The following is a 25,114-nucleotide window of genomic DNA, read 5'->3' on the forward strand; positions in this document are numbered from 1 at the left end:
ACACTAAGCTAATTAATAGAGACGTCGGCGATCCACTGTAACATTCTCGCTTTATGTCGTCTATGAAACTCTTTATGATGTCGTGTTATTGTAGTAACAAGGGGAACTATATATATATATATATATATATATATATATATATATATATATATATATATATATATATATATATATATATATATATATATATATTATAATACGTCCGAACTGTGTTACACAGTTTACAAATGTTAGTAACATCCTTCCCGGCAATTAATATCAAGTATTTATTTATTTATTTATTTATTTATTTGCAGTGCACTCACGATATCAAATACATTATAGAGGGGAGGAGAATACGTAGCACAAAAGAAGGAAATAACGGGACATTGTTATGCTCCCTGCATGAGCAGGCTGTCTTTTCCATAGCCTAATGGGTATATGAGGAAGCTGTCTCAAAGCATATAATCTTGCAATATTAAGCTGATATAAATGTGATGGCGGCGACATACATCAAAATTTGAGAGATTTCTATCCGCGATCACCTAACTTAAACAGAAACTGCATTTAAAAAGGGCGAAGAAGGAAAAGTGTGGTGCTACCTCCTGCGGCTTTTAAAACGACACTAAAGGGAAACAACAAATCAGTTTAGATGGATAAATTTTACTCCGCACACTGTAATGTCGTCCCCATCATAGCCTTAAAAATGGAGAAGAACCTCAAGGACTAAGTTTTATTTTCATATTTCGCGTCGAAAGCGCCGCGCGTGGCGTGACATATTTCAAAATGTATTTTTGGAATTTTGGCGACATTGGCACAATGACATTACTTGAAACTTGGTAAATTAAGTCTCTGGCTGCTTCAGAGGACAGTGTACTTCATGTTTGCTGACTAGAAGCTACGCAGGGCAATAGACGCCGTCAAAATCTATGTCGTCACGGCGTTTGGGGGGGGGGGGGAATTTTAAGGTGGGGTCGTACCAGCATTTTCTTTTAGCGTGTTTTCTCGCTTACCACGCGTCTTCTCGCGGCTAGCGTGGTGGTTTTGGTACTGTGAAAGAGTGGTTTACTAATACGAGAAAAAACTGTTTTGTCTTTAGTATCCCTTTAAGGGAACACTTCTCAGAGCCACAGAGAAGGGAGGGATGTGTTAAAAGAATAGAAGAAAGAGAAGTGAGCATATCTGAATCAACATGAGAAACGTGCGTAAGCACGTCTGCGGCCTCAGTTGACCATGCGATGCACATACGCTGCAACATTATATGCATCTCAATAAAGGGTCGTCTCTGTCTATCTCTTTCCTTTCTTATACTGCTCGAAAAAGCAGCGTTAGCGCATTTTGAGCGCTGTCCTACCGGTATACAGAGTTATTGAACAAAGAAATGCGTATGCAAGGCAGAGGCGAGTGTACTATGCTTGCCTGACCTTATAAGGTCAGACAAGCGTGACTGCGAGGAAACGAACGGGCTTCTTTTGGTTGAAGCTGCTCCTTATTAGGTGAGAAACTCGTATATTTAGACAGCATTAGTCTAAGCAATTTATTTACCTCGTAAAGTCCTTTACTTAAAGGAGAAAATGGAAACTTAACTTATTTCTGGCAATACTTTTTATTGTGCAGGTTACAAGTAAAACTATCTGAATAGGCAGCCGAACTCTGATATGTAACCGTATCTATAGCACGGAGGCTTTTCAGGATGTACTAAGCTAAATGTGCTCTTCTGTTTGGCTCCATCAAGACGTATACGTACGTCCCGACGAATACATAATGTTCTACGCGGTGCCTTTTCGAAGGCGTTCTTTGCTAGCCTACCTTGTAAAAGATGCAATTTCTCCGCGTCGCGAGCGTCCGTTAAGCTAAGAAACAAGCATCAATCACCAATTCTAATCAGAAATGAAACTTATCTCTAGATCTCAGTTGTTCCATAAATAAATTTTTCATACATTGAAGAACATATGCATGTGAGGTCGCATGTTGCTTCCTGTTGAAAATAATCAGCCTCATGCATTGTTAATTCTGAGGCAGAAAAACGAAAGTGGGGAAATGCGAACTTGATATAGTTTGTGCACCTTCCAATTACACGATAGGACAGAATGGCATTACAGGAGTCACAAAAATTACTGCAGACATAAAATAAACAGTTTTTTTTTTGAAATTCGAGTGTATATTCGAAGTTTGTCGGAGCCTAATGTTATGCTATTTCGCAGATTATGCGGTGACGATATGCGAATTTTCCTGCTGCGTGATCTTTTATGTTGTATTACTGGTATTAGGCATTTGAACGTTAATTCATGTGTACATTTGTAAGGTGTGATTGGCAACTTCTCAATGAAGAAGTGTCGCGTAAGAGAGCAGAAATAGCCGGAGCCGCACTAGGCTCAAACACACTTGTTTAAATAAGTTGCGCAATTAAAGAAACTTTTTTGCGTGATTCATATTCCTCTCAACTTTTATTAGGCTTTAGCCTAACAGATCAAGTACACGATGTCATTTTATTGTCCACCAATATATACTATTATGCTTACCAGGTCCTTTAGTCCGTTAAGACACGTTATCCGAAGGTCGCAAGTTCGGCCCCTGCCGGTGGCAAGTTGTCTTTTCGACCACTTTAATTTCTTCACATTTATATCAAAATTACTACAATACAGTTAGGAGACTACAAATAACGCCCCCTATACCTTCTTTAGCTTCATTATCTGCCGGTTTTCATTAAGGTTTTCTCTAGGAAGAGATGTAAAGCCGACATGAAGGATTGTTCAGATAATGATAATTTAGACATTTGAGAAAATTTAATGCCAAACTCACGTTCCAGTGGTCACGGGATGGGCCTTGAGTCCAGACACCGACCAACGCTACCGAGAATATTAAATACGCCATGCACATGCATGCCGCCCGGAAACAGCGTTCTATGCGAAAATCTACACTCTAAGAACTAAGAGAGTGCTGGGCACTCTCTTTGGGAGAGTATATTCTTGTCCCATATTTAACTCTCTTTTCCAGAGTAAATCACCTCTTCTTGAGGCAGAGTATAGTAATGCCCCCTGAGAGGGTTATAGTACTCCACCTCAACAGAGTAACATAACTCTTGGCGAAGCAGAGTAGCCGGACCCCTCCGAAAGGAGTAGTAGTACACCTCAAGAAGGAAATAGCAGAACCCGGGCGAAATAGGACCTTAATATTGCATTTGAGAATTTATTCATGCGTAGATCGTAATGATGACATAATAACGAGCACTGCGACAAAAAAAAAAAAGAAAAACCGTGAGAAAAAAAGAAAAACACGCGCAAGTGAGATTCGAACCAGCGACCCTCAGATTGTGAGTCCGACGCGCTACCACAACGCCACACTCGGAGACGACAAACACGTCCTTTTTCTTCCATGTTGTTACTGATTGCACTGACCATATCGGTGATCTGGCTTCATTTTCTTGTTTAGAAACGCCGGTTTGAGTATCTCCGTAGATGCGACAACCAAACACAAGATAGTTCATTTCTTTGTTTTGTGCTTCCAGGTATCAGAACGTCAATCCGGCCTGTTTCTCAGCAAACAAGATTAGCGTAACCGAGGATATGTGCGGCATTCGTATTGACCAGCTAAGCGGTTAGTCATTTCTGTGTAGAAAACGCTGTACTTCTGAACTGTACATTGAACACTTCAGTTTTCGTCACGCCCTTGGACATATTTTCGGTCATTATTGTTGACGTTCCGCGACTACAGCCGTAATAGCGCACTCTAGCCGTACGGACCATTTGGCTTAGGGCAGTGTACTCCGTGCGCGACGTTCGTAGCGAAAAACGTGGATACTGAAATACGAAGAACTTAAAAACCTTTCGAATGTAGTTTCGATCGTCGACCGACTCGATGAGGTGATATTCGCTTATTTAACTGCAAAAATCCAAAGCTAAAAACGCGGATATTGGGCTTTATTCCAGTGTCTTCCCGTACACTGAAAAGCACTGGGAGGCGCTGGATTCCAGTGCATTCCAGTACACTGAAAAGCACTGGGAGGCGCTGGAAACGCTGCTTTTTTTATTAATTGTATCCAGCCCCGCGGCGAATGCAGTGCTCTCTACTGTATATGCGTGTGCTTAATAATGAGTGGTCATCGCTCGCGGTACGCCGGCACATCGAGATATACTATGAGAAGCAGGAGTATAACTGCGTTCTACTCTGTCATGCCAGAAGATTATACGGGCATTCCACTCTCTCAGATGGAGGTAGAGTATAAGCACATTTCACTCTCTGCTTTCGTACAGAGTGAACGTGCATTTCACTCTATGCGATGCTTTGCGAGAGTAAGAGAACGCTCTGAAGAGTAACTCGGCTTTCTTACTCTTGCGATACGCTTACCAGTTTTTAGAGTGTACGAACTACGATAAAACTATACGCTTATACGCATCCCTCGAAGCAGATTCAGCGGGTATTTTTCATTAGTTCATTCATCGGTATGGCTATCAGGGCTTCTTTTGGTTGAAGCTGCTCCTTATTAGGTGAGGAACTCGTAGCAAACATTTAGACAGCATTACAGTAATGCTTTCATTTGAGCCAGCTGGTGCAAACTTGTAACTTTTAGCGCAGCCAGGAATCAAGTTACTAGACAGCATTAGTCTAAGCAATTTATTTACCTCGTAAAGTCCTTTGCTTAAAGGATAAAATGGAAATTTAATTTATTTCTGGCAATATTTTTATTGTGCAGGTTACAAGTAGAGCTATCTGAATAGGCAGCCGAACTCTGATAAGTAACCGTATCTAGCACGGAGGCTTTTGAGGATGTACTAAGCTGGGTGTGCTCTTCTGTTTGGCTCCATCAAGACGTCACACAAATGCGTAATGATCTACGGTGCCTTTTCGAAGGCGTTCTTTACAAGCACACCATCATTTCATCAGTTCATTCGAAGCCTGCATATGTGCAGGCGGTGCCACACGATGCTCGAATAGCAGCAGTAGCAGCAGTTGCCAAAAGCACGAGTAAATTCCGTAAGTGCGTGCGTGCACGTGTGTGTGTGTGTGTGTGTGTGTGTGTGTGTGTGTGTGTGTGTGTGTGTGTGTGTGTGTGTGTGTGTGTGTGTGTGTGTGTGTGTGTGTGTAAGGTAAAATTCGTCTGTTTATTCTACAGTGAAGTTGTATATGAGTGCGGTATTCCCTTTGTTAGCGGGCAAGAACGTATGGGCCTCAGAAATTGGCCAAACCCAGCCACCGGTCCGCTAAAAATGTACAAGTCATTCGTGGGCGAAAACTTATGTCGGACAAATCGGGTGAGCCCCAATACGCACCATATACTGGTCCGCTAGAAAAATGAACATCACGCACGATATGCTAAGCGCCCGCATCAAGCCCCACAAGACGTCGCATCTCGCGGCATCAAGAAGCATGCAGCTCAAATGGAAAACTTTGAAGGTGCGTACGCTAAATGCAAAACAGATTTTCTGGGCAGACATTTTTTTTTAAGGCGAAAGCCTTATAGATGCCGCACCAAACGCGAAAATTGACCAGTGTCCCGCGTCGGCGGTGTCAACACGAGTAATGCAAAAAATCATCACCACGTGATGACCTGATCATGACGTCACAGTGACTTCATGTGACGTGACATCACATGATGACGTCATCGCATGACATCGTAGCTTGCCGATTGGTGGGCCGATCACAGAAGCAGTGCAAAACAAGGTTAGGTGCCTCCGATCGTGGAGGCATTCGAAAACCACGTTAGATGCAGAAAGCTTTCGGAGGGGGGTTGGGCAGGAACACTGCATCGACTGAGAAGAAAAAGGAGATTGCTTTCGTGTTCCAGTCGTCTTAGGTAAATGCATAAAGGAGCCTGTGAGTTTTATTTGCAGGATGTGTGATCTGCTATGGTTCGAAATTTTGTGGCACCTCCGTGTCGTGTGTTAAACAGCTTCGCTGGTCATCCAAATTCACTGAGTGGAATAGCTCCTCATTTTTTTGCCTACGAGTGATCTCTAAACTGCACTATATAGTGACATATAGTGCAATAGGACGGACAATAACTGCGTATTCGTGCATGTATACTTGTCGTTGAGTTCGGTAACGCGATAGCGTTAAAGAGCTCGTTTCGCAGAAACTCCGGTGTTGGCGGCGTCGTCGGTGGTTTTGAGCGAAAATTCAGCGCCGTCCGTGACCGAAAAATCGAGATAGATGCAAATAAAGAAATTATATACAATCTTCGGTCTGGGTGAGATACGAACCCATGTCTCTTGCGTGGCAAGCAGGTGTTCCACCACGCAGCCATGCTAATGTTTTTTTTTTTAATCTGCTTCGTAAAAACGCCATAAGAATGTCATGTCGTGCAATGAGTCTCCTTAACGCATGTAATATTGCGTTGCATAATCGTAGAATCTCTATTTTTATTTCTCTTTCTTTGGACGAGACCTCTCAAATCCTGGCCGTGAGGGCCCGCGCGAGGGCCGTCAGGTTTAACCTGATGGTCCCCGAGTGGGCCTAGCCAGTTGAACTTTAGTTTACTCGCATCTGTTGTGGACCTTATAAAGTTGTCTCACTCACTCACTCACTCACTCACTCACTCACTCACTCACTCACTCACTCACTCACTCACTCACTCACTCACTCACTCACTCACTCACTCACTCACTCACTCACTCACTCACTCACTCACTCACTCACTCACTCACTCACTCACTCATTCACTCACTCACTCACTCACTCACTCACTCACTCACTCACTCACTCACTCACTCACTCACTCACTCACTCACTCACTCACTCACTCACTCACTCACTCACTCACTCACTCACTCACTCACTCACTCTGTGTTTATGTTCGGCAAGTTTTCTTTTCATCCACTTTACTTTTTTCATATCTACATCACAAGTGCACTTAATACACATAAAACAGTACAATTAGCTTCCCCTATACCTTCCTTGGAGTCATGATCTGCTGGTTTTCAATAAGGTAGTATTAAGTCACAAAGGGAACACGAGGTCACAGCGCTGTATAGTGTGGTCGTTTCTCGCGCCTCGTTTTTTCGCGGTAAACAATACCAGCCGTGTCCTGTCCAAATTTACCTCTACAATAAAAGGGGGTCGAGGAGCAATAACCCCCATCAGGCGCCAGTTGTGACATTGTGTACGCCCTGAAAACTTCCTTCTAACGTCGACAATACTCGCTTTGCTCGCTCAACGTCACAGGGGGACCCCAGTCCGCATCATACTAATGACGATGTCCAAACCAAATTAAACGATGGCCACTAAGAACCGGTAGGAAGTGCCCACGCATGCAAAACAATAAAACAACACAAACATCTCGAGTTGGCACTTTTGGTGCCAGAGGTCCCTTAAGTACAACGATGCAATGTTTATAATTAAATGTTTACAGAATAATAGAAATAAGACAATTAGCTGAATACTGCTGAAAACTATACTACCAAATAAGCAGGACTAATTTGTCATTCGAAACACATTTAAAGCAGCACATCTAAATAATCTGTGAACTTTCTCTTCGGTCTTGTAAGCTAAGTGAACATCGGATTACGCGCACTTTCTAGAACCCTTATAAGCCTGTGCTCACAGAATCGTTTACGTAAGCAAAAATAGCGAAGAAGTGATAAATAATACAACAAAATGATCTGCATGTTCGCAGCGATTTGTAGTACCTGTGTGTTCACTGAAAAATTTCTAACCTCATTAGATTATTTTCAGAGCGCAGCTCATAGGCGCCCGTTCCTGCGCTGCAGGCGTCGGCGTAACCGATAGAGCGAACGAGGACGAAAGAGAGCGAACGCGGAGTCTGTCGATATCACTACCCACTGAACCTCGCTTTCTTCCTCCGTCACGCGCGCTCGCCCCTCGGTCGGAACTGGTGCGTATGCAGGGCTGGCACGGGCACTGCGGCTGGCTTCGCTTGTCCTAACGGGGCTGTCGGCGTTTCACTTGGTTCGCGACAGCTGCAATGCACAGAGTGGCGTGCGTAGCACTCGGGTGCTGGCGGTTGCGCTTGGTTCACGGCGCCTGCATGCAATGCACAGAGTGGTGTGCGGATCACTCAAGCGCTGTCGGAGTTTCGCTTGGTTCGCGAATGCTACATTGCTACAACTGTGGATAGCCAAAACATCAAACACAGTTGTCGTTGCCCCAACACGAAGCTGCGCTCAGAATTCGCATTAGGGTGTATTGTAATATCGGTGACTTGTCTTTAGGTCTACACTCAGGAACACGATGATTAATAGGTTTTTTTGCCACAAGGGCCACTTTTGGCCAAAGAGTGCCAACTCAGGAACACGAATGTCAAAACGAGAATAGACACATTCAATGCAAGCGTTCGAATTTATATATGCGAAGTGGTTAATACAATGTTATGCAAATATATGTGATGCATACATTTGTTTTTACCTTCATTCTATGCAACTTATAATGTCACTCAAGATTTGTTGCTTCAGCGCGCACGTCACGACTTAAATCGCGTGCAGTCATTGTCCTTGTGCACCACATCGCTTATGAGTTATGCCGAAACACGAACACAAAGTGATGCAAATTTATTATGCGGTGATGTCGATGTGGTCTTGTCGCGTTCGTGCACTCATCTCCCAACGACAAAGTCATTGTATGTTGTATGAGTTGAAGTTTGCGTTCGTTCTGTTAAACTGTGTCATGTGTTCTTTGTAGCGTCACCCTACCATAAGGGCATCGCCAAGCCAAGCGCTGTATGTATCATGTGGAGAGAGGGAGAGAGTGTAGGAAGGAAGGGAGGGAATAAGACAGATATACACACATAGCACATGCATATACCATCACTTTTTTCCATAGCACAGGAAAATATCTGCCACTACTATGCAGTCGCCCAAGCAGGTTCGTATAAAACTGCAATAAATAGCGCAATCGTGTCCCTCTGCTGCGACGGCTTGTGAGAGGGATAATTGCTAAAGCCAGTGGATATGGATCTAACCAGTGTTGTGTATTTTCATGTACTAATAGAACTAAAAATAAATGAATAAATGATGATGATGATGATGATGAATTGGAGATGCATGTACCATAAAATCGCGCATGCATAGTACGGAAGGTGGCAGCGAACAAGTACACACCGTTTTTCAATTAATAGCACCGGTATCTGCACACAGCTTTTATGGGCTCTCGCAAATTCGTTTATGAATACGCAAGAAGAACCAATTAAGACTAAGAGAACAGAAGCAATCAACTAAAGGAGAGATAGCGCAAATCAAGCTATACATCAACTGACAGTTTCGATGTACTTTCGATGCAGGTTGCCTTCCCCTGTCCCGTGTTCCTCGCCGTATATGATGGAAAATGTCGCGCCCGCAAGACTCTTGCAAAGTGTTCAACAACGGTACACGGATCTCCCATTTGCTGCAGAAAATGCTGCAGGATCAACGAGAGGTGGCATCACTTACGACCACGAGGAATGTTACCTGCTCAAGCATTTTCCCCCTTTCCAAACACCCGCTCCCAATCAACCTCCCGTATTTCAATTACCAAAGAAAAAAAGACAAAAAAAAAAAAGAACTGTGATGCGCGATATCTTGTCCAGAGTGACACGTTACGGTTGTGTATAGGTGTGTGGTGTGTGAGTGTGAGTGTGCTCCGAATGGCGTCGAGACTGCGCTGTGTGACTTGACGGACGTGACGAACACAAGACGAGATAAGTATTACAGGTTCTGGACTTTGTGCGGTCATCGGCGTCTCCCCCACTGTGAGCTGATCAAGGTCAGTACAGTATTACTCTGTTTCTTACAAGGAGATCGTGCTATATACGTTTAGCAAGCCTTTATTTGTTTAATCTGCTAAGTGCGAGCTTTATACTAAATAAGCACAATGAATTCGCAATATCTAGAATGGGCGTGCTCCAGAATAATACATAGCAATCTATTCTATTATTCCAATGCTATTCGTTGTGGCTCTTCGCTAGAAAGCTACCACCACAATCAGCCGACCATCGACAGTTGAATATAACAAAGGAATAAAATCAATACAGAAAGTTCTTTAAATATTTGGAACCTGCTCTAAGTTCAGTATTTATTCAACTTGTAGCACTGCAGATTTTTCTTTTATCCATATAGCGCCCTTCATACATAAAATTTGCAATAATAATACATTGTTGCTTTATGCATAATTGTACAATCGTTAGCGAATATATAAGGGCTGCTCGCCCGTGCTATTTATATATATCATTACACGCGCTGTTTACCTATATCATTGCGTTCGACCAATAGCATGCTCATTTTTTTCAGTGAGAACGTCACTCTCTCTTTGTTGAAAGAAATCAACCAAATATTCATCAGCTGTCAGTGTGTAATATGTGAAGCTCGCTCACGAGAACTGCCCTCGCCTAATTACCATCCTGCAGACGTACGTTGAATACATAACCAGTTATTGTTTTTTCTGGTGTCAGCCCTCCAGATTCCTTCATGCATACATGCTGACGTCCGTGGAAAGACCGTCTAATTATCGTTCAGTTAGCGGAGCCGCCTCCTCATAACCCGTCATGCAATCGTGGTCTCTCGCTATATATGCCGAAGTGTAGGCATCAGGGGCTTTGGACGAAGTTTGGAAGCTTAATTAACTGAATCAGTAGTTCATGTTGAGCAAACTCCCTTTGCCGTAGGGCCTATACAGAAAACCGATGAAATGTTCACACAGTGCTCGTCTTAGCCGAAAATTCGGCCTACCAAATTCTGTCCTAAAGGGGGTCTGCTGCCTTAAAATTAAGAGTATCATAAATTGAAATTCACCTGCAACCGCTACATAGGTATTCATAAATAATACGAAACGGCGAAGCTGGATTCTGTCTTCTTCAGTTTAAACTCTTACTGCTTCACTATATTTCTGTGCGCTATGCAGTATATATATACCACAGTGGTTTTTGAGGTGCCCGACAGATATGTGTCATTATACGAATTCGATACACAAGCAAGACCCGACACGGTAGTCTAGTAGTTATGGTGCTCGCCTGTCGACCCGAGGGTCGCGGTATCAACTCCTGGCCGCGGCTGCTGCGTTTCTACGGAGGTGAAATGTCGGAGACCCGTGTACTTACATTTAGGTACAGGTCAAATAACCCCACCACGTGGTCGAAATTTACGCAGCACTCCACTGCAGCTTCGCTCATAATAATATCGTGGCTCTGGGACTTGAAATTCCATCATTATTATTATATACAGAAAAGATGTGAATTCAGGAAATAAACATTTTGTAGTCTTCAAAAACGCTTCTGAAGGTTTCACCAGGCCTAAGGTTACCTAATTACGGAAATTAAGGCACGCTGTCTAGACATTACTCCCTGTTTTGCAAGCCGGAAAATTTCAATCTCCCATCCTCCCTCAATTCTTTACCCTCCTGTTATCTCGGTTCGTTCTAAGCGAAGGGTGTTCCGATGGACGAACTTTCTCTGAACGAAAATCGCGCTCGCGGGAACGCCGGTGCAGACAAGTCTGGCTGCGTGCACGCATGCCGCGACCGGACGCCCCCGACGTGGCCGAGGCACAGGAAGTTCCCTCGCGCGTACAGCTAGCCCAGTCTGCCGCAAGCCGCGCGGTTTTTACGGGCACACATTAAAACGCCGTAAAATCCTCGTGCGAGACGCGACATACGCCGCACTCTCTCCCCTCTTTCCGCACGCAGCGCAGACAGGTGCGCACCGTGCACGGACTCTTCCTGAATGTATATACGCCTGCACCGGCACACACACGTTGTATATGTACGTTTCCGTGTATGTATCGGGCTTGGTTACGCGTGTGTCTGTACGTGCGTAACGCGTGCGTTAGTTCGGTTCTTATCGGAGTTCCGATGTGCGTAATGTGAACCCGCCATGTATACGACGGTTTTCTCGCGTTCGCGCGCGCTATCTGGTTGTTTCAACGGCGTGTTCGACACGGCTCGCTGCAGGAAGCGCGCTGGCGAGTTTCCGCATTGTGCGTGTTGTTTTACTTATCTTTTTTTTAGTAATGTGGTTGTCTCTCGCCTGTACTTGTCTGCGGTCAGTTCGTGTTTAAACTTCTCTATCTGTTCGTATTACAGCCACGTGTATTTCGCGTAAGCTGATACACGGGCGAGTGGCATTTATGGCTCCGTATTTAGAAGTGCCTGATAAACTTCGGTATACAGAGATATGAACGTGTATTACGGAGGATTTATAGTTCATTCTTTTCGACGTATCGTCGTGCGTTCTGGTGTACGTTCAGAAAAATTCAATCATTCGTGAGTGTAGTATAAATATAGCCACGTTGGTCGGAACAGGTACGACAGATATTTAGCTGGTTGTTTTTGTTTTAAGCATATCGATCAGCTGACAACTTCTCATTTTAGTCTGCTCGAGCGACCACGCGAGGACTAGGTGAGAACAGGACAAGAATATTAACTTGAAAAACAAACAAAAAAAAACGTACAAGCTTCTTGCTCTCGTGTTTTGAAACAAACACTTCAAAGATAGGCGCAAGAAACATCATTCCTTGCGTGCGCAGTTTAATGAAGTATTTTGGAACGTTACATTACGTCTATATTCAGAAATTTTTGCTAGAATTTCTTCATCTATCATTGCCAGTTTACAAAGTCACTCCTTAGGAACTCCCTTAGAAATCTTCGGTGGTATTTACGAATTCAGAATTGTTAAAAAAACTTCTTTTGGGAATACTATCACTTACAACTTCTGTCTTAGTAACTCGTGTTTATGGGGTTATATACTTTCTGGGAGCCGTATCTGCAATACGCATATACCACGGTCGTTTATCAAGATATTTATAATAAATGTATTCAAGGAGAGGTTCGTACATTTACACGTATACGGGCGGCTATTCCTATCCTGGTTTTCCTCGTACCGTTGCCAACAGCCATATCGATTGCAAAGAGTGCGTGTAGACGGACACCGACATACTCAAAGTGTCAAATGAGGAACTTGTATTAAATGCGCATAAGCATTTCTTTTTCATTATTTATTTGTCTTCAGAATTGTACTGTACTCGACATTACGAAATGCGCCGGCGAGGTTACAGTAAAAACTCGATGATCACCACATGGTTTCATTACGGTCCGTATTAATGCTGGTACCTACTAGAAGTTGTATGTAATTTAGGCACCCTCTTATTTCTTGTATTTTTTCTTCCTCGACAAATTGCTTGCTGCAGATCACTTGCATTTTGCCACAGTCCAGTTGCATAAGCGGCGCAGGCGCCGCCTCCTCGACACGCAGATGCGGCCGAATCAGGTCGCGAGACCTCGTTGCTGACCAACGAATAAGTATATTGTCAACTTCGTGTTGCATGTATACCTCGCCAACTCCCTGCCCGGCATCATTATGAATGACGATCTGATAATGAGTAGAAAAAGAAGTTTATTTGGGAGCGTCTACCCAGTTGTTCAGTAGAGGATTCTGTAAGTTAACATGGGGTGTATAGGACCACACGCTGCTGTTCCGATATTGACTGATGTAAGATCATAAGTTGAAACAAATGCTTTTCGTGAAGGTGCTAAATGTAAAATTTTTGTTGGAAAGTAGTCATAAACCACATACCTCGCATTTCCTTGCTTTTGTGTCAGCCTAAGAAAAGCGATTTAAAGGGATCATCGACGTAATTTGCTACGAAATACGTGATTATGTTACTTCGTACAATATGTGATCAAAAACGTTAGGACTGCTTCGATACGGTACCTGCACCACGTTGCATGGCTCAAACCACAGACTGAAGGAGAAATTAACAGCCAGTTACTGGGGCCAAATGAACGTATCCAAGAGCGTCTCATCTTTCCCTGCGCCGTGTGCGTACATTTAATTTGTAGTCATCAAAACATAACGATGCTTTACCTCTTGAAAATCGTGTCTCCGTTTAAACGCTCCAATGATTTAGACCCCTGCTGGTCTAAATGACCATTGAGAGAACTGGCGCTTCAAAAGCCCTTTTATAATTGGCTGTGCATACAGCATAAGAACACGAAGAAACACGTTCTGGTAATGCATACTCCAAAAGACGCCCTTTAGTGGACAAGCTCCCTCCGAATACTATAGTAAGACGTTGTCTCGGCTCTTATGTAAACACAATGAAAGCATGAGTTTGTATCGTTTTATTTTTATTTTATTGTTTTGCACGGTGAAGTCTCACCAGAGGCTGTAATAAACAAAAATTTGTTTCTTCGCGCTTATCCACACTAAAGTGCAAAATAAGTTCATTCCTTGCCAGCCGTATGCAGAACCAAATGAATCTACAGATGCTCAGTTGGTAGAACATCAGACTCGTAATTCAAAGGTTGTGGGTTCGGAGCTCACCTACGGGAAGGGTTGTTTTTCGTCCACTTTATTTCATTTAAATTTACATCTTAATCACTGCAATGCAGTTAAAACAATTAGCTTCCCCTATGTTTTACTGGACCTAACTGTCTGTTAGTCATTTGCTTGTGCCTAACAAAGAAGCGAGCCCCTCAAAAAAAAATTCCCTTTCTTTCGCCCAGCATTATATGTAATTCAAGGAAAATTAATGAGCGGGTAGTTGCACGGGTATCTCAAAAATTACGAAGGCCGGAGTTTTCAAATTTTAAAGGAAGGAAAACAGGAGAGAGAGAGACGAAAGGCCCGGATGTTAGCCAGTTTAGAAAAACCTGTATGCTACCCTGCGCAGGGGAAAGGGATGGTATAGACTGAAAAAAGTCTAAAGAATAAAGAGAGAAAGGGTGGGTACACACACAACGTCACAGTTCGGCAGTCTTGTGCTGTATATACGGCATCCCTATCAGTCTACTGCCGCTCGTGCAAGCCTGTTGTCCTTAAGAAATTTAACAATGCCTTCGTTGCTTTAATTCTCGACTACTTTCCAGGGTGACATTTGAGGATAGTTGCTAGTGAAATCGGTCTATGTTCAAGTCGAGCGAGAGCGACTGCGAGTGATCATCTGCACAGCGTAGCAAGGACAGTCGCAGCAGATGTGCCGCAAAGTCTCCTCGATAGCGCAGACGTCACAAAGAGCGTTGTCGGCCATTCCTATGCGAAAAAGAAATGGCTTTGTGAAAGCCACTCTTAGCTATAACCGGCATGTATATCACAGCGGCCACCGTTCGGCGGGGTCCAATTGGAACTTGAAAACGTAGTAACGCGTTCAGGTGGTGTTGCCGATAGTTTTGGCTACTTATTAAGTGTGGAGTACGTAATGTCCTGTGTCATTATTCAAGGCTTGGCCGCAGCATGAGACCTTCAAAGGGGTGTGTAGCCTCTTTCTTGTCGCCTTGCAAAGCTGACCGAGCAGCATTATCGTCATGTTCTTTGCCTATCACGCATGGACCTGAAAATTTTAAATGTCTCTCAGAATAGTCAAGCGGGGTCTTGCACGCGCTGAAGAACTTACGGTACGCGTTTCCGACTTCATTCGATATAAGGCAATGTTAAAATAAATTAGCAAGTTAAAATTATCTACTGCCTTACGGCAGTTATTTAGTGACAGTAACGCAGTTACTTCAGTTATTCGATGCAGTTATTATGCTCAAACGAGGCTGTAAAGATACCTGCACCAACGCCTGCCGGCGATTTACCTTTATTGAAGTTTTTACTCAGATAGTCGCTTATTTGCACGGCCATTTTTAGCAATTACAGCTCGTTCCACTTGTCGCCCCTCGGTTGTTTAAGTACGTTTAAGTATCGTTACGTAGTTTGCTTTAATTGACGCATGTGGTTTCCACGCTTAAATCAGGTATTGTAAAATGCAGTTCTTTCGATTATTGCGCAACCTCACTGGTCAAATGGAGGATGTGTACAATATGACCTAAATACGGCCCTGTTCCGTGGCTGATATGAAATAACAGGATCAGAGAGAAAACTTTCCTAGCACTAATATACCATCCCACAATATTACACCGGGTTATAAGAGTAGCTATGGGTATTTAAAAAAATAAAGCAGCCATTTATATCGGTCGCTCTCTCGCACGGCGCCGAAACACTAAAAAAATTAATGAAAGATATATTGCGCGACATTATGATGTCAAAATTTACAGCTCACTAGTAAATCACAGAAAATATGCGCGTCAAAGTAAAGTCCGCTCAATAATAACATGTCCCGTTCATAATACGTCTTTGTTCATAAATTATGATAGTTTCCTAAGTCATTACTCACATACTTCTTTTTGTTCTCAGAGGCAATATTTCACGAGAGCGAAAAGTGCTGCGCGCTTCGCCAACGCTCGACGGATCTCTTGAAACTCGTGACGAATCCGTCGGACGCCGTGACAAGAAATAAACTGAAATGAAACCGTTTTACGCTCTCGCCCAGAGCGGTGGGTGGCAGTTGAGAAAGGAGGTGACTCGACGCAAAAAGGGGCGGCAACTAGCAAAGCGATTGGCCACTCACAAATTGGGCGGAACCAAAAGGCGGGGCGTTTGTACACGTTGCGTCGGTCCCCTCATAGATGGCGCCAGCGCTTCAGCACGTTTCAGAGGAGTGGCTCGAGATGGCGCTGCCTGTGTCAGGGCTGAGCAAGGGTAACAGCGCTTTCCTGTTCGAAGCCCGAGCTGGCTCAGCCAAAAGACAAAAACATACCGGATCGAAAACGCGAAGCAGGATGAGACATGTGTCTGCTGCCACTATGCTGTGGCCACTACACAGCTCATTATACTGGAATGCCAAGATATTAACCCAATGGGACAATAGGGCTCTGGGTTTCATAGCTGATGGAAGTGTTAACTGGACACTGGTTGAGATAAACAAAAGACATTTAGAAAATTTTGTGGGACAGAAGGTAAGGATACGATTAATAATATCGGAGTCGTTTCATGCGTATAGGTAACACTACATCAAAAAGACAGATAGAGGACTCTACGAAGAAAAAAATTAATAAATAGCTAGGATCTTGGACTGCAACAAATGAAATAACAGCTGTTTATAACAAACAGGCAAGCAGGCTACTCTTCGCCACCCGTTTCGATGGGGACGCCAGTAAAGATAATAATCATCATCATGTGTTGCTGTCGCATCCGTGAATTACAGATTGACAGGTCTTCCACACTCCCTCCATATAGTGTAATGACAGTCGTTTCTTTTTTTTTATATTATAGCGGAAGGACACTGATCTAATAATTTTGAGGCTGCTGCGACGACTAATTAATTACACACGTCATGCGTTCAGTTTCTAAAGTTTTTCTTGAATCTGAACTTTGTGTTTACGTTTGGAGCGGACGCAATGATAGTTCTATCTGCTGCGTAAGTCCTCGCTGGCACGTATTCTGTTTACGATTGAAAACAGTCTGCATGGTTATGTGGTAACTACCGAAGTTCTGCGTTTGAAACACGTCACATTTTTAACGATATGCGGCGCACGGCTTACTATGACGCGCTATAAATCTCGCTAAGTAAACATTGTACTTGAAGATGGGCTGCTATTCCCCCACCCGTTATTGTAAGAAACCAAAAATTACCGATATATATTTTCTATAACACAATCTTTTTTCTTTAAATAGTGAGTATTTCTTTATGTCGTCGTCCTCGATGCTATTACGTAGATTGGTAGGAATTTCAAGGACTGTTGTGGATTTATAGGCATGAGGTCTTCAGAAGTGGAATGGAGCAACTGTGTTCGTCTGTTCTTTTGTTTTTCTTTTTAAGGTAGAAAACTAATTAAAACTGTTTCTTCAGCGATCGTATCATGGACGCTGCACTTGTAGCAGACATAGCGGTAATTATGCAACACGATAAACGAGTCTGCTTCGGTTAATGTTCGATGGCCATATGTCATAATTTTCATTTCGCTGAATAGTATATACTGAGTAGTTATATTTATATAGTCGAAAGAGTGCATGAGGTGTTATCGAACCAATAAGTAACTTTGAAAGACACAGAGCTGAAGAGCAGTAATATCGAGCATGTGATCATTGCTGCGCATCACCGTTTATTTATTGGGACGAAACATTATTTATTTATTTATTTATTTATTTATTTATTTATTTATTTATTTATTTATTTATTTATTTATTTATTTATTTATTTATTTATTTGCTACAGTGATACATACACCACAAACCATTTACTTTTGAACTCCGAGGCAATCGGTCTTTCTGGAAAGCGCTTTTATTACGATTGTCCTTTGACAAAGTTACTCTGGCGCTGTATATAGCTCAATGACAGCAGAATCAAGTAATCAGGCGTACTAACCCGCACAAATGCGCTATTTAGTTGCCAGTTCGGTAGGGACGCCATCGCGGAGTGCTCCTTATTAATTTAGACCACGTAGAATTCTTTAACGCTTGCCTAAAACAATATGCAAGGGAACATTCGCATTACTCTTGCTTTTTAACGCCGCCTACTGGAAGCCACGACATGAACCCGCGACCTCGTGCTCAGCTGCAGCACATGGTAGCCGCCGCGTCGTGGATCGTTCAACAACCGCCGAAATCATGCGTGAGACATAATTTTTCTATAATTTAGCAAGACATCGTTGAGAAAGCAAGTTGCTCGCAGGTTGTCTTAATTTTCGTCCTGATTCGATTATTTAACGTATACCGGCCGCGGAAAGTTTCTCGTTAGATTTTTTTCAGTAAGCATTCGATGTGAAATAATGATACCGCTTTGTTCTAGAGAGCATGAATTTTCGAATACGTGAGTTATACTGCAAGCATTTTTAACTATATAGTGTAGTACTCACGACTGGTTATGTTGTTTTATTTTCAACGAATAATTTTTCCTTCGCAACGTCCTGAAAACAGTGTAATTCGAGCAAATTGAGGTAAACTGATGCTAGCCGTTACGTAATGCAAATTTTAGTGAAAACTTTTCCTCAGTGTGGTCGTTCACCGCATGAAGAACGATTTTTATGCATATGAATGAGCATGCAATCATTTTCAGCGCTGGATAGTGTACTGGCGGTGGAAGCCGGGAAATCTGTGAGCCTTTATTCTTGTTTAACTATACTTGCCGTTCGGCGAATTGTTTCTTGGTGCAGAATAAATTAAAAGAGCTCAATGAAGAAACACAGACAAGGCAGGAAACAGCACAAGCGTTTAGTAGCAACTGATGTATTTCAGGAAAAGTTAAACAATTTATAGTCCTTACATCGCCAATTTAAAAGAAATCTCACCAGCGGTAGTTTAAAAAAGGCTAAACTAAACCGGTCATTGCATTATAATTGAGGACTTTGGGAGGTTACTCCTTCCAGTAACCTGTTTTAGTCCTCCAAATTCTATTCTTCTCGCTATTGTGAGACCGCAACTCAATGGATGATATTACGGTTTCTTTCCAGCATCTAGACATGTGGGCTATTGCATTCTATTGTTTGAAAAACGACCATTTACTACATAGGTTGCAAAGGTATTGAATGCCGCTTATGTACGTACTCTTTATCTGGGACATTCAGGTGCACAAAGTCCATTCAGGTGCTGGAAATGGAAGGTAGGAACAGTACCAATTTTTATGCCTCCTTATATATATTATCCGAAAAAATTTCTTAGCACAAACACAGTAGAGAACTGTGCATTTTAGCACAGTTTTATACTGTTCATCATGAACCGACCAGCCCAAATGCGTACCGCGAAAAACAGAGTTAACATAACGGTTAGAACATTGGGGTATTTTCGCGCATCAAACATAATGGCAACTTCTTTCACTGGTGTAGCCCCGTTGAAGTCATGTGGTGAAAGGAACAGTATTTCCTAAATTCTTTTCGTAGTGCGCAGACCTTTGTACATGTGTCGATGAGTTCGTTTCTCCGGGCGAAATAGGCCCAGGACGATAAAGTGTTTTCGTTTCTTTGTATGTATATTTAACACGTTTATGCGTCTGATGTGCATTATTCGCGAAATGCTTGAATATGGAAATACCAGCGTCTTCGCCGAGTGGCCAGAAATAGGTAGAGAAACAGAGGAACGTGTGGCGGGCGAAAAGGAATTTAAAGGGATACAAAGTGAGAATAATGTGCATAGAAGCAGAAACTGCTGCACAAAGGTAACGTAACCGTCTTCGCTATCATATCCAATCTCACGGGCCCGTATATAGACAGAGGAAGAGCTCTCTGGCTGACGCTTCCGTTGTGATCATTGCCCAACTATCGTTCACTCTAAGAGTGGCTTGAAAACTCGCTAACGCTATGCACAGAGCATAACTATCCGTATGGATGACACTAGCAGATAAAAAGTGAATTAAACTTCGATAAAAGCAGCCATACTTCGTATAATCGTTCTTGTGAGATGAGTATATATGAGGAAGACGTTATCCACTGCAATGCTCAGTGGAAGATATTATCCACTGCAAGCGTTCGCAGCAGCAGTGAAAGCTTTCCTAATATGGCGATTATTTTAAGCTTCGGGCATTCTGTGTGGTAGGTCACGAAGTTTTCGCGTACAAAGTCATATGCAAGTCATGGAAAAGCGGTCGCAATGAATAAACCGCAGTTACCTACATACGCATTGATCTTATATGTGCTGCCGTCCATCTTCGACAGGTCCTTAATGACTGCGGCGCAGAAAGCCAGCGTATGCTGCTATTTAGAGGGTTAACTTGATTTATTGGCTGATTTGGCTCGCATTAGAAATGTAGGTAATTTGCTTCGTATGCTTTTTCAATAAGATTACTCCCGTTCCCGTGTGTGTGTGTGTATGTTGTGTGTGTTTACCTCTCTATCTCTCTCATTCTTTTCTTCTTACCTTTTTGTCTATACCCTGAACCCTTCCTCACTTCAGGGTAGCAATATGCATATTATCTTCCGGTTAACTTTCCTGCCTGCTGCATCTCATTTATCTCCATCTCTTTCTCTTTCCTTTGATTGTCTAATCAATTTTTAAAAATTATGTGAAAGAATGAGCAAATATATACGCATGCCCACAGTCTCAAGCTCTTAGCTACTGCGCGATGATGAATCAGTAACGTAGAGGACTGGCAAAATGAATAATAAACTAGACACAAATAGCAAACAAACGAATATGCAAAGTAATATTCATACACAAATTTGAGGAATCTCGAACTGTGAATACAATAGAACCACAAGGTCATGCTCTCGTATTTAAAAGTATTAGAAGCGGATTGCTATATACCTTCGATATCTCTTACTTTTACCGCTCATCTCTATTTTGTACACAAAAGCGCAGTTATGGGCTTCATCTGCTCACTGCAGTGCTAATATTTCTTGCTGTAAAAAAAAAGAAAAAACTTCAGCCAGTACGATTATGTGTTTCTCGATACCCACATGTCAAAATATATAAAACGTTTTACGCCGCTTCATTATGTAGAGATCAGTGCGATATTACAATGGCGTGACCACTGAAGATTGGAAGGATATGTCTCATAAAGCCCTGTCACGTACATGTTAACTCTTATAGTTAAATTTGCAAATTTATTTCTAGCCAAGGTTAACAAAGCCTGCACTCTGCACTTCTGTTGCGAAGTTCGCGACAACACCCCCCCCCCCCCACTCTTTTTTTTTTTTTTGCCGTGATCACGGATAAGCATTGCATAAAGAGCCTATCGATGTAATGGATCCGTGACCATAGCGACGTCTCCGCGCCCGCTTATCCTATAAGCTTCGAGTGTTAAAAAAGGCTAGAACGCGAACCTTGGACGCGAGACCGCGGCTGTGCCGATGCAGTCGCAGACATAAACCCAAATAACGTTGAAAAGGCGCCGTTGGACACGGTTTCGTCGGTTGCTTTTCTGAACCAACCGACACGACCATATTTTCCCACAACATGCTTAAAAACTAATGCTGTTTTTCGTAGAAGCACGTTTTCACCGGCGGCTTCACAAAGCTGCGAAAAAGGCAGGTATATATAACGAGGTCGCACCTGAAGCATGCCGGATGCCAGGAAAAAACCGGATGGAGGTGGCGGATTTTGGATAAACCGATTAGACACGGATCAAGGTTCTGTAGGCCGCACCATAAATTTCGCTTGTCAATCGTAGATCCATGAGGGGAACGAAATCTATAGGTAAAAAAAAGTAGGCGTCAAACTTTTCCGGGAGCCACGGGTTGCGTCGAATCAACCTTTCTTTCCTTGTATCTCTTTCATATTCTGTTTTTTTTTCTTTTATTGTTAAAGGTCCTTTAACTTCGATGCAACACCTTCCCGCTGTGATCACGCACAATGGTCCGAGAGTAGAGATGGGAGGAAGCCGTGCATGCTAGAGTACAGCCTCCCCATCCGTTTTTGTCGTGCATGGTCGTTTCTCTTTCACTGGTCATCTTTGTACGCGACGTGTCGGGGGACACCCTGTGTACACGCTTGGTACCGGGACCAGCCAACCAAGCGAAGCGAGGACAGGATAGGTGGCGGTGCGTTTTTATTATTATTTTTTTTCTCTTCCGTCCCGTATACGTACTACTATGCTACCACGAGCGTAGAGGCCTTTTTTGTCCCCTGCACAGCCAATGGGGTCCCAATTCGGGGTCGACCCTGCGTCGCCTGGCAAACACCGGTGGCGTGACAGCGACCCAGATCTACCCATGGCCTCTCTGGTTCCCGAACCTGGCCCGGCCGGCGTGTGTTGTGGAACCGTGAGGCCTTACCACGCACGGGGCGTTGTGTGGAATCTGTGTGCGCAGATGCAGCACCCAAGGCGTCATGCTTCTTCTTCTTCACCCCATGCACGGAGACGGGAAGGGTGCACACCGATGCAACAATGTACGCTTGGGAACTGTCCTGCTTTTGCGTCACCCACCGCCCGGTATTTGCCTCTCCTTCGTTATTCTTTTATCCGTGACTCTTCCTTTCCGTGGCCTTCCGTCGGCTAGACGATGCTGCAGTCTTCCCGTGTGCGTGTTCCTGTCTATAGTTTTGTGCGCGCGGATCTGTGAACTTCCGCCGAGCTGCGGTCGGCCCGGCCATTGTCATGGGATACCACGCTGCGTGTGCTACATTATTGTGAGTATGCCGCATTCTCTGCCTTCCTCTCTCGTTTTTTTTTTATTCCTTTCATTGCGGTTTCATATCACCAGGCGTGACTAAGGGTGACGAGGGGGGCACGATCGAAGAATCAGTATGTCTATACACACGGAGAACTAGGTCGCCTTGAAAATTCACGTACGGCGTTTTCGTGTTTTTTGTTTGTTTGTTTGTTTGCTTCACAGTTTTTTTTGGTTTTGACCTATATGTAAAACATTTATTGAATGATTGTCATTTGAGTGATTCCTCTGATTATCTGCACCTACACTCACTTTCTTTGGACTCTATTAGTGAAAGGGCATGAGAATTTACGTTTTAAGCAGTGAAAAGCCATAGTACTGGTTTAGAAATAACCGTTGTCTGTTATAACGTTTGATGAATCAGCAAGAAGTTTCTCACAATAGTTTGGATTCTTGCGTGTTTATATGATTTCACAGCATTTAACATATCAGCCTTGTTTGCTGTCTTGTATTTGTTCAACCAGGAATTTTTGGGGAACTTTTACGAGGTTTTCAGCTTAAGCTTTAAGAAGAGTCTGTGTTTGTATTTCGAGGCAAAATATGATTCGCATTTGGCTTTATGAGAGCTGAGCTGTGTATGACAAGCTGCTAAGTAATTTTATAATGAGTAACACAAGCATATTAGTAATAATCATAAAACGATTTCTAGTTTGTTTAACCTCTATAGGCAGCAAAAAAGCGTGATCTGAAATTGGTCCCTTCTAAACGGTTCTATTTTAACACACCATGGTGTCTCTTCTTTTGTCTTATTAAATTAATACAATTCTGTGTTTAGTGACATTTTACTAGATATTCGCAGTTGACATACACGTTTGTTTCAAGTTTAACCTGAGATGAGCGCTATTCCAATTAACCTTAAGCATGCATTCCTCTTTTATGGACTCTCTGGCTGTCACTGAGCACTTGAATCACACAGTGAAACGTAAGACGAATTATTCCCACAAAAAATTTGCTTTGAACACTCAATGCAGGCGCGTTTTTGTCCAACAGGTTTAATTATTTATTCACAAATGCTCATGTACAGGGAAAAACGTATTCTGTAAATAGGACTACATGGAAGTTCACGCCCCACCTTCTTCCCTTCGACCCGTAAACGGCAGTGTGGACGAGTAGGGCTTGTCTGAACGTTTCCGTATGTAATATGATAGTGTTTTAAAGTTGGGACTTTTTTAGACTTTTAGACTTTTTTTTACATATCATTCAATTTATACACCCAGCAAAATTTTTGAAGGGCCCCAAGTGGCTTCAGCAACGTGAAAAAACGAATTTAAATGACAAGTACGTGAAACGAAAGTGTTTTTTAAGAAGCATTCATAAAATAAAAAACTATAGGCCTGCATGAATGCGTGAACTGGTATGATATCATACATTCAGTGGTATCCCAACGGGTTTCTTCGTAATAAAAAGTCCTCCAAATTAAGTAAAATAATGCGGAAGTCATTTATTTATCTCAGAAATAAGTGAAGCAGCGGTGAATGACAAACTACAAATTGATATGGAATGAATTTTTTATGTGTCAGGAGTGTGCGAAGAGACGGAACAACGCTTGCATTATGAGTAAGGGTATGCCAAAGTATGGTTTCACTGAACTTGAAAGTATGATGACACCATCGAATGTTAGAATCGACGGTGCACTTTACACCATCGATTTTAACGTTCGATTGGCGGGAAGTGCACAGCTTATCGCGAAGTCACTGACGAAGACACTCTGCCATTAAGTTCATATTGCCATTCATTATACTGCCTATCATGAAAGCTACAGTGTGAATGACTAGATTATGTACATTTATTATATCAAAGTAACCCGCTTGCTCAACAAAGTGAAAGTTAGCTTAATATCTTATGGTATTGTGTCTGTCTTCAAGTGCGGTTATTTGAACTGTACACAAAGTTGTACACGAGAAATTGGCATTACATTCATAATAAAATTTATTTAAAGTAATGCAATGCCTTCATTCACTGCCGCTGCAATGACTGCGTCTTTCTGATCTTTACAACTGGCTGTATTGCTTTTTCAAGGCAGCACGGCAATAACAACCGAAATCTTTGTACGTTTTTGATGTTGTGGTTTATTAGCTGCGCATATATCAGAGCGTAGACTACAATAGAGCCGGCTATCCCCATACTTAGTTAAAGATTATCGACTGCCCATTTTTCCTTACACACATGTGCACATTGCATTAAGGGACAATGGAATAAGATTACAAATGTAATCTTATTACATACAAATGTATAAATAAGAAACAACACAAACTAAACGAAAAGTCATCCAGACGTTATCAATAAGCACGCGCGT

The 25,114-nt window shown here is 42.7% G+C and overlaps 1 protein-coding gene across 2 annotated transcripts in view; it reads left to right on the forward strand.

The window, feature by feature from the left end:
* The first annotated feature begins 9,257 nt into the window (after positions 1 to 9,257).
* Positions 9,258 to 25,114, forward strand: part of LOC119394281 (homeotic protein ultrabithorax) — a 217,681-nt gene continuing 201,824 nt past the window's right edge. The window contains exons 1-2 of one of the 2 annotated variants that reach the window (XR_005184090.2): positions 9,258 to 9,672; positions 22,282 to 22,784. The gene's annotated coding sequence lies outside the window, so the exon portion shown is untranslated. Of the gene's footprint in view, positions 9,673 to 22,281; positions 22,785 to 25,114 lie in introns of those variants that run through there. The other variant, XR_005184089.2, reaches the window with a different exon arrangement.

This window comes from Rhipicephalus sanguineus, chromosome 5 (assembly GCF_013339695.2).
Source record: "Rhipicephalus sanguineus isolate Rsan-2018 chromosome 5, BIME_Rsan_1.4, whole genome shotgun sequence".
NCBI lineage: Eukaryota > Metazoa > Arthropoda > Arachnida > Ixodida > Ixodidae > Rhipicephalus > Rhipicephalus sanguineus.